Source organism: Myxocyprinus asiaticus, chromosome 18, assembly GCF_019703515.2.
Source record: "Myxocyprinus asiaticus isolate MX2 ecotype Aquarium Trade chromosome 18, UBuf_Myxa_2, whole genome shotgun sequence".
NCBI classification, from domain to species: Eukaryota; Metazoa; Chordata; class Actinopteri; order Cypriniformes; family Catostomidae; genus Myxocyprinus; species Myxocyprinus asiaticus.
In genome coordinates, this window is record NC_059361.1 from 6,726,124 (window position 1) to 6,741,572 (window position 15,449).

Sequence of the window (15,449 nt, forward strand, 5' to 3'; positions counted from 1 at the left end):
GGAGGATGGGAAAGAAAAGAAATAAGATTTGCCTGCAATCAAATATTTTGTAAAGAATAGTTAACTGAAAAATATTGCCCTCCGTCGTAGCCCTGAATTGCCATTCTTGAGTCAACATACTGTAAATGCCCTCTGTAATGATTGGCTAACATTGTGCAGCCCCTAAATACAGCCATATTTGAAACTCAATCGGAAGAGAATGAACAAGCTCCACAACAATATAAAACTAAATTGCAGGGTTTACACATAATGCACATCCAACACAGTGCATCTGAATATATTAAACTGTTCATCTAAAGCACTTCTGTTAAAACTCAGCACCATAAACTTTCAAATGACATTTGAAATATTCATGAATAAAATTGTTTACTTACGGTTTTACGATCGGGTCCAAGTTTTTTTTAACTGCCCCATCTTTCAATAACAGTTTATTTTCAAAGCTTGAATTGTATTATGACTGGTTCACAAGCAATACACACTGATATCAGCAGAAAAAAACACACACTCCAAGATTAAATACGCTGAAGACACATCCACATGAAGCTCACACATCATCCAAAGGATGGTGTGAACTAGACGAACACACATCTAGTACATCCTGTACTTAAATGCACATCACCGGAAATGCAACAAATTGATCAAAGACGCCCATCTAGTCCATGTTTACATATGGCAACAATTAAAAATAGTGCTGATGGGTGCAAAAACACGGTCAGGACATATACTCAGCAAGGGGCAACAACTGAATGGCAGAAAATGGCATCTCCATGTTTTCAGAGTTGTAACTTGACACCACGTCTTTTAAAAGTGGTGCGAGATAAATGACAATGATCAAAGATGTCTGTGTAGTGCATGTTTATATACAAAAATAATTCAAAATAGTCCAAATGAGTCCCCTTCGGTGCTCAGGAATATTTAAACCACACTAGGCCTGCCTGTCCTATTCTGTCTGTCTGTACAAACTGAGAGCCAGTGGGCAGGGCCAAGGGTGTGATGATGTAAAGCAGGCGTTGATGTTTTTTCACTGTAGAGGTGGTCATGAATTATTGGGCCCCCAGTGATGCAGGGTAGTCGCGGAAGTAGAGAATGAGGCGTTTTTGCAGCTTGGTTTCAATAAATGCCTTTATTACATTAGGGATAAAGTTTTAAGTTCTGAATTTTACAGTATTTATTTTTTTTCTTCAGTAGAATGACTTCTTATATGTCAAAATATCAAGGAAAATGTAATTCCTCATGACATATAGCCTTTAAATTATGGTCTACTCCTCACATCATATGGGTTCAGAAGACTTGGAACAGAGTGCATAAGTCATTTAGACTACTTCTATGGTGCTTTTTGTCCTATTTGGAGATTGACAGTCCATTGTCACTGTTTTTTCGTAAAAAAAAAAAAAAAAAAAAGTAAATAAAAAAAAAAAGCATTTTGACTATTCAAAACTTCTACTTATGTTTCCATGGTAGAAATAATATCTTATGTGTTTGAATAAAATAAGGGTAAGAAAATTATCATATAATTTGTATCTTTGGGTGAACTGTTCCTTTAAAGCTACCAATGGTCAAGTGCGCTCTTGCATTATTCTTTTCCCTGCATTAGTGTATATCGCCTTTCCCATTCAATTTGAACGACGAAAGAAGAAACCTAAACACTTGTATACTTGTCATCAGCCCATTCTCAATGATACTTACCTATTGTTAAGGCTTTGCATATATCTACTCTCATTTTTTTTTCATACTTATAAACACTTTATTTAAAATAAAGGTTGGACACAGTTTTGGGCCAGAGACATTTTGACCTGCCTAGGTCAACTAGAAACTGCGTGGACATGTTAATTATTGTAATTATCCCCATAAACTCACCAGAGACCACTCAGCAGCCCAAGGGTCAAATGTCTGGATAATCTGCAGAATATAAAATAAAAATGAGAGGATAGACAACAATATGATAATGTCCACCACAGAAATTGCTTGGCGTGCCTACACCAAGCTAAGAGCAAATATGAAACGCAGGCTCTTTTGATGGCAAAGAATGAGCATTGAAAAAAAATAATAATAATCAATGGTAATTGCAATAATTCATTATAATATTGCTCCAATTAAAACATAATATGAAGTGAAGCGTTAATGACGTGCCAAACGTCAGAGGTGAAACACTGAATGGGAGGACTCAAATTAGTGTGCTCAGGTGTTCCTCAAACCTCAAATGCAGTTAAAAGTATATTATTTTACCCAATAATTGTATTTGCTTTTTTATTTTTTTATTATTTTATTTTTTTATGCTTATCCACCTTTTTCCTGACTTCTCCATGGGCGGCACCATTACGGCGAGCTACATCCTCTCAGATGCTCCACACTTCCGCTTAGTTACTGGTATTGTATGCTAGAGCTAGACAAACGTTACTGGTGATGCCGATCAACGGGGGCTCTTGAGGAATATGTGCTGTTAGAGGATGTTATAACAACAACAGGTGGCTTAAAATATTACTGGAAAATGAATGTTGCTACAATAAACCCACCCAAAAGTTGTCAATGTCTGAAACTTTGAGTCGCAGCAGATGCAATAAGAAGAGGTTGCATTAACATAATTCTCCGTCATTTGCCATTTTTTTTAAAACACTGACGGATAATTCCAAATTATACATCCCTCAAATCTGCTGATTTTTAAATGAAACCTAGGGAGAACATACGTCCTCTTTTCACATACATGTCCTCATTTTTTTTACCTTAAAAAGCTTCGGTCATATTCAGATTCCCAGATTTGTCCGTTTTCATACTGAAGTGCTTTCTATCATCATCATCATACATTGTGTGTGAAACAAGAAACCCAGTGAAATCTAGCGCATCATAAATGTGAATTCTCTCTCTGCACGCTGAATGTCTGTGTGTCTCTCTCACTTTCACACACACACACACACACACACACAACAGCCAAGTGTAGTAACTTTACCAAGTAAATATGTGTGATTGTGTACTTATTTATTCAGTGATTGCAGTCGAAAGTGTCCATACACAGATTTTAGTGAGAAAGGGATTTACATTAATTAAACAGGGAGTGTTCCATCGTTTTTCACTGTCGTTAGTGATTATATAAATGCTTGGTAATGTGAATAAGTTGCGAACCGGAAGTCTGTAGCATCCACGTTGGGAGTACACGCTAAACATAATGGGTCATTTCGCCGTCTGTGAAAATTGTGGATTAGAGTGTTGGAGTAGCTTAGAGTTATAAGAGTAGCTTAGTAACATGCAAAGCATCATTTACTATCTTGTAATTAAATTTGGTAAATGTTATCAGTCGAGTCTTTTATTTCATGTGAGGAGCACTTTGAGCTGCCTATGTACAGCTTTCAGGCTACACCCACACTAATCCGTTAAAGTTTAAAACCTTTCTTTCCAGTTCCCTAACGTCATCCTTTTTCCAAATAGAATTTTGAAAAGTGGTGGAAAACACAATTCTAGTGTGGATGAGAGGAGTAAATGTTGTGAAATTTGTTTATTTCAAATTAAAATGTATTAGTGTGGATGTGGCCAAAGTCACTGTACAAGGTTCCATTTCAGTTAGGATGCTGCCTTGCAAGGCAGCTGCCTACATAGGCAGTAGACATCAAGGTGCTGGGACAGAGATAATGTATAGATTGAGAAGACCTCAGACTACAATTTATTTTTTTGTGAGAAAACACTGCTATAAAAGTAAATCATGTTGAAATTAGCATTGTAATATTGAGAGAACTGCAACCTTATGCAAAGACTACAGAAAGCTTGGTGTTAGTGCAAATGAGTTTGAAATGACAGCAATTATGGTAATGACGACAGTAACGATGACAGTGAATATGATTGTTTATTGAAGTATGACAATTTTTCTGGAAATCAAATCTTATTTTTTTTGCCATCAGATGAGGCCATCGACTTTCAATTAGGACTAATGTGCCATCAAAGAACAATCAGCTATGAAAAAAAACAAAAAACATTGTATAATAGTCTATATCTACAGTAAAAACCAGGGTGAAGTTCCAATCCAATTTACACCTAAATTTTAAAGTTTGATTAAAAGAATGGCTGTGTTTTCTTTGAATTTAAGTGCACATGTTGTTGTGAATTGAGTGTCACCAATGTCTGTCAGCTTGACATTTAAGCCTTCCATTTTGTGTGTCATCAAACATAGAATTGAGGGCTTCTATTTTTGTCTTTGTGTCATATCCCAAAATACTACCCTGTCGTTCTACTTTCAGCCCTTTATACCTGGTGTGTTCCATATGCTTTTCTAAATACGTAAGAGACTGAATGACACAATAAGGTGTTTCAGGGCTGGAACAATAAATGGATCTAAGACACATGGGAATGGCTTGCATGAAGTGGATCTTAATTTTACAAGACAAGCCTTTCTGTACTTTCAGATGGTTGTGTTTGTGTATGTATTTTTCATGGCTCAGCATCTACAAACAAATCCTCTGAATATGTTACACAGCATAACTGTGAGTCACTTAACTTACATTTACATTTATGCATTTGGCAGACGCTTTTATCCAAAGCAACTTACAGTGCCCTTATTGCAGGGACAATCCCCCTGGAGCAACCTGGAGTTAAGTGCCTTGCTCAAGGACACAATGGTGGCAGCTGTGGGGATAGAACCAACAACCTTTTGCTTACCAGTTCAATGCTTTAGTCCACTACACCACCACCTCTTATTTACAACTTATTTCCACAATAATACACAACTGTAGAGAATTGCTTTTGTAAACCCAAAAGTGAAAATTATGTCATCTTAACAATAAACGCCAGAACTCCTTTCAAGGCCTTCAAAGTCCAAAGGTCAACCTGTCAAAGTGAATATAGGTAATCATACCCAGCTCCACCCCTCTCTGTATAGTTGAGTGACAAGTTATCATCCAGCTGTCATCCATTACACATGATGCAGTTGCCAGGAGGGGATTAGGTGCAAAGCTCGTGGGAATTCATGTCATTGGGTGCTTAGCCATTTGTGATTGATGTGAATGAACCTTCGGCCCTCTGAGCAGAAACTTAAACTAGCAGAAGTGAGGGTTTATTTCAGAGACAGTACTGTAGAAGAAGACCGCCTTTTTGGTAAAGACATCAGTTTGTTTTTTTCATTTTTTTTTTTTTTTCATTTTTTTTTTTTTTTATTTTATATTTATAATAGCCTACCTTTTTAGTAACAATCTGCATTTTCCAATGAGATGCGCTGTAGCATCACAAAATAGGGGGTTTTACTACTAGTAGTAATTTTGTAGTAAACATGACTGTAGTAACCATAGTTAAACTGTTGTTACTGTAGTAAAACCATAGTTAATTTTCACATGGGAACGTCCCCCTAATTAAATATATAACTGTATATAACTGTATACATAATCAAAACTAATTGCAGAATTTAATAATAGCCTAGCATTTACATATACGTATATATATATATATATATATATATATATATATATTCCTCTTTAAATAGCTTCAATTTAGTTTGAAGCTACTTTTTATCAGTAGCTTGTATTGTATCTAACGACTTTTTTAACCTCGTGTGACCCCGCGTCCTTCTGCGCGGACATTGTGTTTTGGCTTCGCTATACGCAGCACATGATTTAAATTCATTTAAACCGACTGATCTCAGTTCAGGAGACTCTGTGCTGTCAGTAAACGGTTAACTTTTGAGTCATGTGACAAAACAATGTAGCACCGATCACAACAGAGTTTGTCTTTGGGAGAAATGGCAACAAAACTACACTTGGTAAGAAACCTGATTAAGTTTTTACATTGAAACCTGTTTGAGTCAAAAGATTACAGTCTCTAGTTTCATTCGATATGCCATTTTTAAAATTTAGACTTTCTATAGCTTGGTATTATTTAAAATTTCACAACTTTGTCCTGCTGTCCAAATATGTGGACATAATTTTTTATGAAAACAATTTGCTGTAGAAAAAAAATAAATACACTGTATAGGTGTTAGATTAAGCTAAAGAAGTTCAATTTATGAAGCATTGCTGCCAGATTGTATTGGTAATTTGATATGTTATTCAAATGCAATCTTGGCAAACAGTTTTGGAGATTTTGATCTTTCCACATTTAAATATATAGAAGCTGTACTTGTATGCCTAGAAAGTTGATGACTGCTGAATGAACTGGCATTCTCCAATAAAGACTTTGGTTTATACTCAGCGCTGATCTGCCTATAATTTCACCCGACCAGTAACATCACTGCCAATAAACCCCAATGAATTAGGGAAGGAAAAGTCTAATTTGCAACCTAAAGTGGAGAGTCATGAGAATTACAGTCAAGGCTGATGATGATGAATGTTACATTTATATAGTGCTTTTCTAGACACTCAAAGTGCTTTACATAGTATAGCGGGACTCTCCTCAACCACCACCAGTGTAGCATCCACCCGGATGTTGCAACGGCAGCCATAGTGCACCAGTACGCTCACCACACACCAGCTATTGGTGGAGAGGAGAGGGTAGAGTGATAGATCCAATTAATGGAAGGGGACTATTAGGAGGCCATGATTGATAAGGGCCCATGGGGGGAAATTGGCCAGGATACTGTGGTTACACCCCTACTCTTTACAAGAAGTGCCATGGGATTTTTAATGACCACAGAGAGTCAGGACCTTGGTTTAACATCTCATCCGAAGGATGGTGCCTTTTTACAGTATGATGTCCCGTCACCATACTGGGGCATTAGGACCCACACAAACTGCAGGGTGAGCACCCCCTGCTGGCCTGATTAACACCTCTTCCAGCAGCAACCTTAGTTTTCCCAGGAGGTCTCCCATCAAGGTACTGACCAGGCTCAACCTTGCTTAGCTTCAGTGGGCAACCAGTTTAGAACCACAGGGTGATATGGCTGTTGGCAACTGTTGGTTTGTAGTTTTATCAGACTATAGAGTTTGAGTTTTGCCTAAAAGAGGAAAAAGAAGGGATTAAAGATGGTGAGAGAATCAAGGAGACAGAGAAACCAAGAGTAAGTACGGGACAGGGATTGGTGGAGCATTGCTATAAAGTGCGTGTGAGTGTGTGTGTGTGTTCACTTTTTTCTTGGCACAAAGTGTTGAGAAGTACTGCAGGCTCATTGGATTACACTGATTCCTTCCTGATTTCCCTTCTGGGCTCCTTCCAGCTGGAAAAGGCACAGTGTCTGAATGCTCAGCACCCCAATAAGGCACTAAACCATCTCCCTTTGTCCCTGTAAACCTCCAAAGTGAAGGGAGGGAGGTATGCTGCAAAACAGGGAAAAACACGAAAATTTGTTAGGACAAGATTGAGGTCAAGTTGGGCTAATTTAGTGACCGTATAAGTAAGAATAAATGGACCACTCACTGGATAAAAAAAGGAATGGGATAAATTGCAATGCCCAAATGTCTTTCTGAAAAGCTTTCACCTGTTTGTTTTACTAAAGAATGTGTTTTATAGTGTTACATCATCATGACAACATAATTGCTATATTGGATGTAAATGTACACAGATACAGTTTGTCAGCGATTATATTACACTAAAATCATGTTAACTTAATGTTTACATCTTGTGGCTATACTTTTGAAACAGTGTTTATTTTAACTTACCAAGATGGCCACTAAATGGACTGACATGCTTTAAAGGGTCATGTCTAGAAGGAAACTGTCCGGCTGCCGAAAGTCTTGCGAAAGTCGCATGCGACTTTCACACTGTATTTACTATGTGTTTATTTGGAGTCCCACCAACAACCCTAAAACTAACCATTACCTTAGTAACAGCAAATGAGACACTTGTGAGATTTTGGCAGCCAGGCAGTTACCTTCTAGACACAAACACTTTAAAGGCACTTTAGCCGATTTTAGTTGCATTTATTTTAACAAATCATCAGAACAAGTACACCCTTAGAACACACTTTTGAGAGCATATTGTGCTAAAAAAAGCTTGAATGAAATGCAGAACAGCACAAAGAAAGAAGTAATTGCCAGAAAGCTCAATGACCTTAGGCAAACACAGCAGAGGCACCAGCAGTGGGCGGGATCCACCGAGGGAGATGAGATCATTGGCTGTGGGCAGGATAAAGGGCACAGCGGGGTCACAGCGCTGCTCTGTGATTGGCTGACACAGCTGAATCTGGGTGGATGACTAATGGAGCTGCAGTTTGGGTGCCATGCTCTTGACGCAGATCTGGAAATGCCACTGTGTGTGTGTGTGTGTGTGTGTGTGTGTGTGTGTGTGTGTGTTTGGGGCAGCTCTGGGCCAGAGACTGCTGTAGGAAAGCGTTTGATGTTTTCTCTAAGCTTTTCACCCTTCTTCATTAAGGGCCAAGCTAGAAGTTTATAATTAAATGATTGGTATGAAAATAAATTGCATATTTTTTTTCTGTGGAAATAGCACCTCATATTCACAGCAGTTTGCTCACACCAGCTTCTTCCTGTGAACATAAATGTCAAACTTTTTGAGCATACAGAGGTTTATAGTCTCTTTCAGCTGCCTTATTACATCTTTAAAGTCAGCATGTAATCAAAATTTACCCTATTTACTTTGTTAGCGCACATTACTAGTCTTGTGGTGAACAATTCATCCGTGCAAGTTAATCCACAGAAAGAAAAAAAAATAGTTTGTCTTGTAATCTTCAATCAAAATCTGAAAATTAGCTTCACCTCTGGGATGACATTCCTTCTCTGATGATGTCAGTTTGACGGCTTGGGCAGAACATCCTTTAACCACTCCCCTCCAACCGCCAGTCTGCTTTGAGCTTTGACAGCAAGTAAAAAAGGTGCATAACAAACAGCGATGGCAAGGAGGTGCGTTTTAGGTTGTGGCTCTCCCAAAACCCTTTTCCCAATCCCCCAAATACCCTGGTTGTTGGCCCGACGGCATTTGCATTTAGAAGGAGGGATATAAGAGAGGTCACAGCTGTGTTAGAGGCATTTTACCTGCGAATGCTTCAAAAATTGGATAGAACACGAAATCGGGTTTGTGAAATATCTGTCCTTAACAGATATGGCTGTCCCGTCAGTGTACACCATTGGTACCTCACAAAGTTTGATGGTAAGTGAAACTAGTTAGCAAGCTCATCAGAAACGGTTTGCATCGCTAGCTGCGTTATCTGCCAGCTATATATTTAGACATACAGTGCATCTGGAAAGTCACAGCCTTATTCCAAAATGGATTAAATTCATTATTTTCCTCAAAATTCTACAAACAATACCCCATAATAACAACGTGAAAGAAGTTTGTTTGAAATCTTTGCAAATTTATTAAAAATAAAAAACAAACAAAAAAAATCACATGTACATAAGTATTCACAGCCTTTGCTCAATACTTTGTTGAAGCACCTTTGGCACCAATGACAGCCTCAAGTCTTTTTGAGTATGATGCTACAACCTTGGCACACCTATCTTTGGGCAGTTTCTCCCATTCTTCTTTGCAGGACCTCTCAAGCTCCATCAGGTTGGATGGGGAGCGTCGGTACACAGCCATTTTCAGATCTCTCCAGAGATGTTCAATCGGGTTCAAGTCTGGGCTCTGGCTGGGCCACTCAAATACATTCACAGAGTTGTCCCATAGCCACTCCTTTGTTATCTTGGCTGTGTGCTTAGGGTCGTTGTCCTGTTGGAAGATGAACCTTCGCCCCAGTCTGAGGTCCAGAGTGCTCTGGAGCAGGTTTTCATCAAGGATGTCTCTGTACATTGCTGCATTCATCTTTCCCTCGATCCTGACTAGTCTCCCAGTTCCTGCCACTGAAAAACATCCCCACAGCATGATGCTGCCACCACCATGCTTCACTGTAGGGATGGTATTGGCCAGGTGATGAGCGGTACCTGGTTTCCTCCAGACATGACGCTTGCCATTCAGGCCAAAGAGTTCAATCTTTGTTTCTCATGGTCTGAGAGTCCTTCAGGTGCCTTTTGGCAAACTCCAGGTGGGCTGTCATGTGCCTTTTACTGAGGAGTGGCTTCCATCTGGCCACTCTACCATACAGGCCTGATTGGTGGAGTGCTGCAGAGATGGTTGTTCTTCTGGAAGGTTCTCCTCTCTCCACAGAGAAATGCTGGAGCTCTGTCAGAGTGACCATCGGGTTCTTGGTCACCTCCCTGGCTAAGACCCTTCTCCCCCGATCGCTCAGTTTGGCCGGGCGGCCAGCTCTAGGAAGAGTCCTGGTGGTTCCAAACTTCTTCCATCTACGGATGATGGAGGCCACTGTGCTCATTGGGACCTTCAATGTTGCAGACATTTTTCTGTACCCTTCCCCAGATCTGTGCCTCGATACAATCCTGTCTCGGAGGTCTACAGACAATCCCTTGGACTTCATGGCTTGTGCTCTGACATACACTGTTAACTGTGGGACCTTATATAGACAGGTGTGTGCCTTTCCAAATCATGTCCAATCAACTGAATTTACCACAGGTGGACTCCAATCAAGTTGTAGAAACATCTCAAGGATGATCAGTGGAAACAGGATGCACCTGAGCTCAATTTTGAGTGTCATGGCAAAGGCTGTGAATACTTATGTACATGTGATATTTTATTTTTTTTATTTTTTTTTTCAATTTTTTATTTTTAATAAATTTGCAAAGATTTCAAACAAACTCCTTTCACGTTGTCATTATGGTGTATTGTTTGTAGAATTTTGAGGAAAATAATGAATTTAATCAATTTTGTCACATAACAAAATGTGGAAAAAGTGAAGTGCTGTGAATACTTTCTGGATGCACTGTAGTTTTAGGCTACTGTTCTAAGCAATGCACCTTATTGAAAACCTTGCCAAAATGCAGTAATTAAACACCGGTTAATGCAATAAATGTTGCAGCAGTAATAGCAAATAACAACAATTAGTTTAGAAAAAGTAGCATTACCATTGGGAGACATCGAGATGCTCTCGAGGGTGAACTTGCTCCTGAGCCTCCACATCCAGGTCACTGTTAGTTCTCTCATCAAGTAATGGCTCAAACATATAAGCCTGATTCCCGCGATAAAATTATCCTCTGTGTGCTCCTGCTCCTCGTCCTCCTCCGCCTGCTGCAAACAAACTTTTCCCCATCAAAAGCGATTGCTGGTGGTGTGTCAGGTGGTGAGTAGTCCTCCACTACTGATTGTAAACTTGCGTTCAGATCTGCCTCCATTTCTGTATGGAACGCCTATTTTTCTAGAGCCAATCAATTCCCAATGGATAAAATCAAGTCGCTCTATTTTTTCTCATTCAATATTCCGTTTCCCTCAGAAATACGTCACGATACTGAAGTCGGTCACAACTTCCGTTACATGTGGACTTTAAAAACTTTTGACAGGTGCTTTCGCAAAAATGTTTACATTTATCTAATCTTACCTGATCACTCTAATGCTTAAATGTGTATTGGACCTAAAACAGTGTTTTAAGGGATAGTTCATCCAAAAAGGAAAATTCTGACATCATTTACTCACCCTCATTTGTTTCAAACCCGTATGACTTTCTTTCCTCTGTGAAACAGAAAATAAGTTATTTTTAGCAGAATGTTCATGATTAAATGATCTTATCAATCAAACTCCAAAAAGGATTCGAAAACACCATACAAGTCATCCATACGACTTATGTAAAATCTCCTGAGGCCATTCACTTGCTTTGTGTGAAGAACACACAGTGTTAATTTTCACACAGTATTTTATTTTAGTCATTTTTGTCTTTTTACGAAAATGCCGTTAACATTCAGTCATCATGTCTTATTTATTAATTGTATTAAATTTTAATTGGACTAAAATGGCACATAATTTTAGTCAACAAAAATATCATATTTTAGTTGACGATAGTTTGCAAAATAAAAATAAATAAATAAAAAACATGTATCAAACTGTAATAGACCAAAGTGCGTAACTTAGTTCAAATTCACCTGTTCATTCACTTCATTGTCTGTGCAGATGTAAGTTGCAATATTACATTTATGTTAATGTCAAAAATTTAGGATGCATTTGAGTAAGGTAATTAACCCTTTAGTAAGGTTTATTGTACAGATGTTCAGCACTTTCAGATACATACATTACAAAAAAAAACAAAAAAAACAACAACATTGTTATTACATTACTACAGTATGGTACTGATATCATCATGATAATCAAAGAGTAAAATCTTACTTAAGAGCTTCTGTTTATTGCATGTGTCTGTGAATGTCATAAGGTGTCAAAATACAAACAGAGCAATGTTTTTATAGAGCCACAGAATCACAGTTTTGGGAGGAAATTAAACTGCAATTCACTAACTTTTAGTTGTTTCTGCATATTAAGCTGAGATAGGAGAGAGTATTTTGACTTCAAAAAAGTTACACAACTCAACTTTAAGTGACAAGCTTAACAAATCAGCTATCAGCTATGGGAGCTAAAATCTTAAATCAGATCTCTTTCAGTGACCGATCCTGGAACATATTGAGGCTTTTTCAGTAATCTGTGCCCTTGAGGGTCAAAGAGGCTATATGCTGAATGTCTAGAAAGTGGTTGCTGATATTCAGTGCAGATTCCACATGACCTTGGCTCAGCAGAGTGTGACAATTTCCCCATGCAGAAGTGTCAAATCAGACTTCGCTTGAGCAGACACACTGAGGCTGAGCACCTGGACCTGTGCAGATATTTAGTATACAGTCAATTAATGCTGATACACACACACACACACACACACACCTTCTCTAAGACAGCTGACTGTTTAATTGACAGGTTCTGAAAGTGTTTTATTCAGTCCAGTAAGTTCTATCCAAAGTCGCTTCACATTTCTCCTTGAGCAGGGACCACTCTGTCTGAACTCTCCTTCAATTTTTTTGCCTATTTTCTAGGGCAAGCATCACTATTACTATAGTGTGAAACAGTCTTATTCTGGAAGCAAAAATCCCATTCATTTTCTCCATAGGGGAACTGAATATTAATAACCCTGAAAAAAAAAAAAAAAAAAAAATGAAGAGTAAGATTTACTTAATTTTATTTAAAGTTTAAAGTTTCTCCACACACTTTTTCGAAGAAAATTATTTTTAATTATATAAAATTAAGTTATATCTACTTCATGACATACCATAATATTGATTTAAGTGAGAAAGTAAATTTAAATGAAGCATTCCAGTAACTTTTACTTTCAAATCTAATGTGCATGTTTTTTTTTTTTGTTTTTTTACTTCATTTTTAACAGTTGTGTTTAATAGTGCTGATGGGAAAAATTCACCAGTCTTTGAAATTCTTCCCATAAGGCCTGCACCCCTGAGTCTTCTCTTTACTGATGTACATGGAACTGGTGTTGAGCGGGTAGAATTCAATGAAGCTGTCAGCTGAGGACATGTGAGGCGTCTATTTCTCAAACTAGAGACTCTGATGTACTTATCCTCTTGTTTAGTTGTACATCTGGGCCTTCCACATCTCTTTCTGTCCTTGTTAGAGCCAGTTGTCCTTTGTCTTTGAAGACTGTAGTGTACACCTTTGCATGAAATCTTCAGTTTTTTTTTGGCAATTTCAACCATTGTACAGCCTTCATTCCTCAAAACAATGATTGGCTGATGAGTTTCTAGAGAAAGCTGTTTCTTTTTTGCCATTTTTGACCTAATATTGACCTTAAGACATTCCAGTCTATTGCATACTGTGGCAACTCCAAAACAAACACAAAGACATTGTTAAGCTTAATTTATCGAACCAAATAGCTTTCGACTGTGTTTGATATAATGGCAAGTGATTTTCTAGTACCAAATTAGCCATTTAGCATGATTACTCAAGGATAAAGTGTTGGAGTGATGGCTGCTAGAAATGGGGCCTGTCTAGATTTGATCAAAAATGACTTTTTTCAAAAGTAATGGTGCTGTTTTTTACACCAGTAATGTCCTGACTATACTTTGTGATCAGCTGAATGCCACTTTGGTGAATTAAAGTACCAATTTCCTTCCAAAAGAGCAAAATCTGTACATTATTCTAAACTTTTGGCCACCAGTGTATATTTGTATATATCTGAATATTTTACAGTAAATTTAAAATATATTGTTTCTATACTTTTAGTCAACAACTTTAAATCAATAGTTTTATATTTTGCTAACGAAGTCACAACTGATCATGGGATTGTAAAACATTCCCTCATTAAAGACAGTAAGTACACCATCTTGTACCTTTGTCCAATTTTCAGATCCTTTTTTTGCTTGAAATCAAAGTTTGTAAAATTGTGATTCGCCTCTGAGCTGGTTGGTTTGGTTTAAGGCTGATAACTCATTTATGAAGAATTTATGAAAGCCCTATGGAAAAAAAATACATTGGAAAAAGATATTCTCTCTCTCTCTGAAGTCCTGGGATATGCTGTCAGTAATAGGTGCCTGTCTTAGTCTCTGCAGTAATGAAACACGAGACTGTCTATCCAGACTCTGATGCCTAAACCAGCCTCTCATTAAACACTCGCTGATTACAGCACTCATACGAGCATAATCCTACATGGATTATATGGATGAAAAACTTTTAAGATGTGTTTGAGCTGTTTACATGATGATGCCCGTGTACAATCGCACATCACCCAGAACACTTTCACAAGTAACACAAGTAATTTTGGCTCTTGTCCAAACCCCAGTGAGCTGCCTACATAGACAACATTTAAAGGCATCACAGGCGTGCTCTAAACATGAAGGATGTTCAAACTTTATTTGATACCTAATTTTTGCCAAATTCTAAGGCAGCATTGAATGTATCCTTTACAGATATATACTGTATATATATATATATATATATATATATATATATATATATATATATATATATATATATATATATGCCAGCATTGCGACTCTGCAAATAATCTCATCCAAAATTCTGTTGATGGAAATTCTGATAAGAAAATGCAGATAAATCTTGCTAGAATATAGTTTTATCTAAATGAAAATAACCTATTTCATCCAAATATTTGAGGTTTTTGTAGTTTGATACTACTAATGTACTACTAACGAACACTCCGATTTTTATCAGTAAAATTTATGACTTGGTATGTGGCCTGAGTTAGGTTTTACGACTGTGTTAGGCCTGCCTTTGTCTTCTATCTGAATACATGAGGCCCAACACTAGCCTATGAATGAATGAATGAATATTGAATCAATTAATGAATGTTATATTTATATAGTTTTTTTATGACACTACACTCAAAGGGCTTTACACAGTGAACAGGGGACTCTCCTCACCCACCACCAGTGTACAGCATCCACCTGGATGATGTGATGGCAGCCATAGTGTGCCAATACTCTCACCACACACCAGCTGTTGGTGGAGAGAGTATATATAGCCAATTCAGGGATGGGGATTATTAGGAGGCCATGACTGATAAGGGCCAATGGGGGGAATTTGCCAGGACACCGTGGTTATACCCCTACTTTTTGCGAGAAATGTCCTGGGATTTTTAGAGACCGCAGAGAGTCTCATACGAAGGACGGAAGCCTAAGATAGTTTGCTGGTCTTAGTTGGTTTAAGATGGTCTCCCAGTCTGGCCAAGCTGGTCGGCCATCTGGCCTCCTACCTTAATC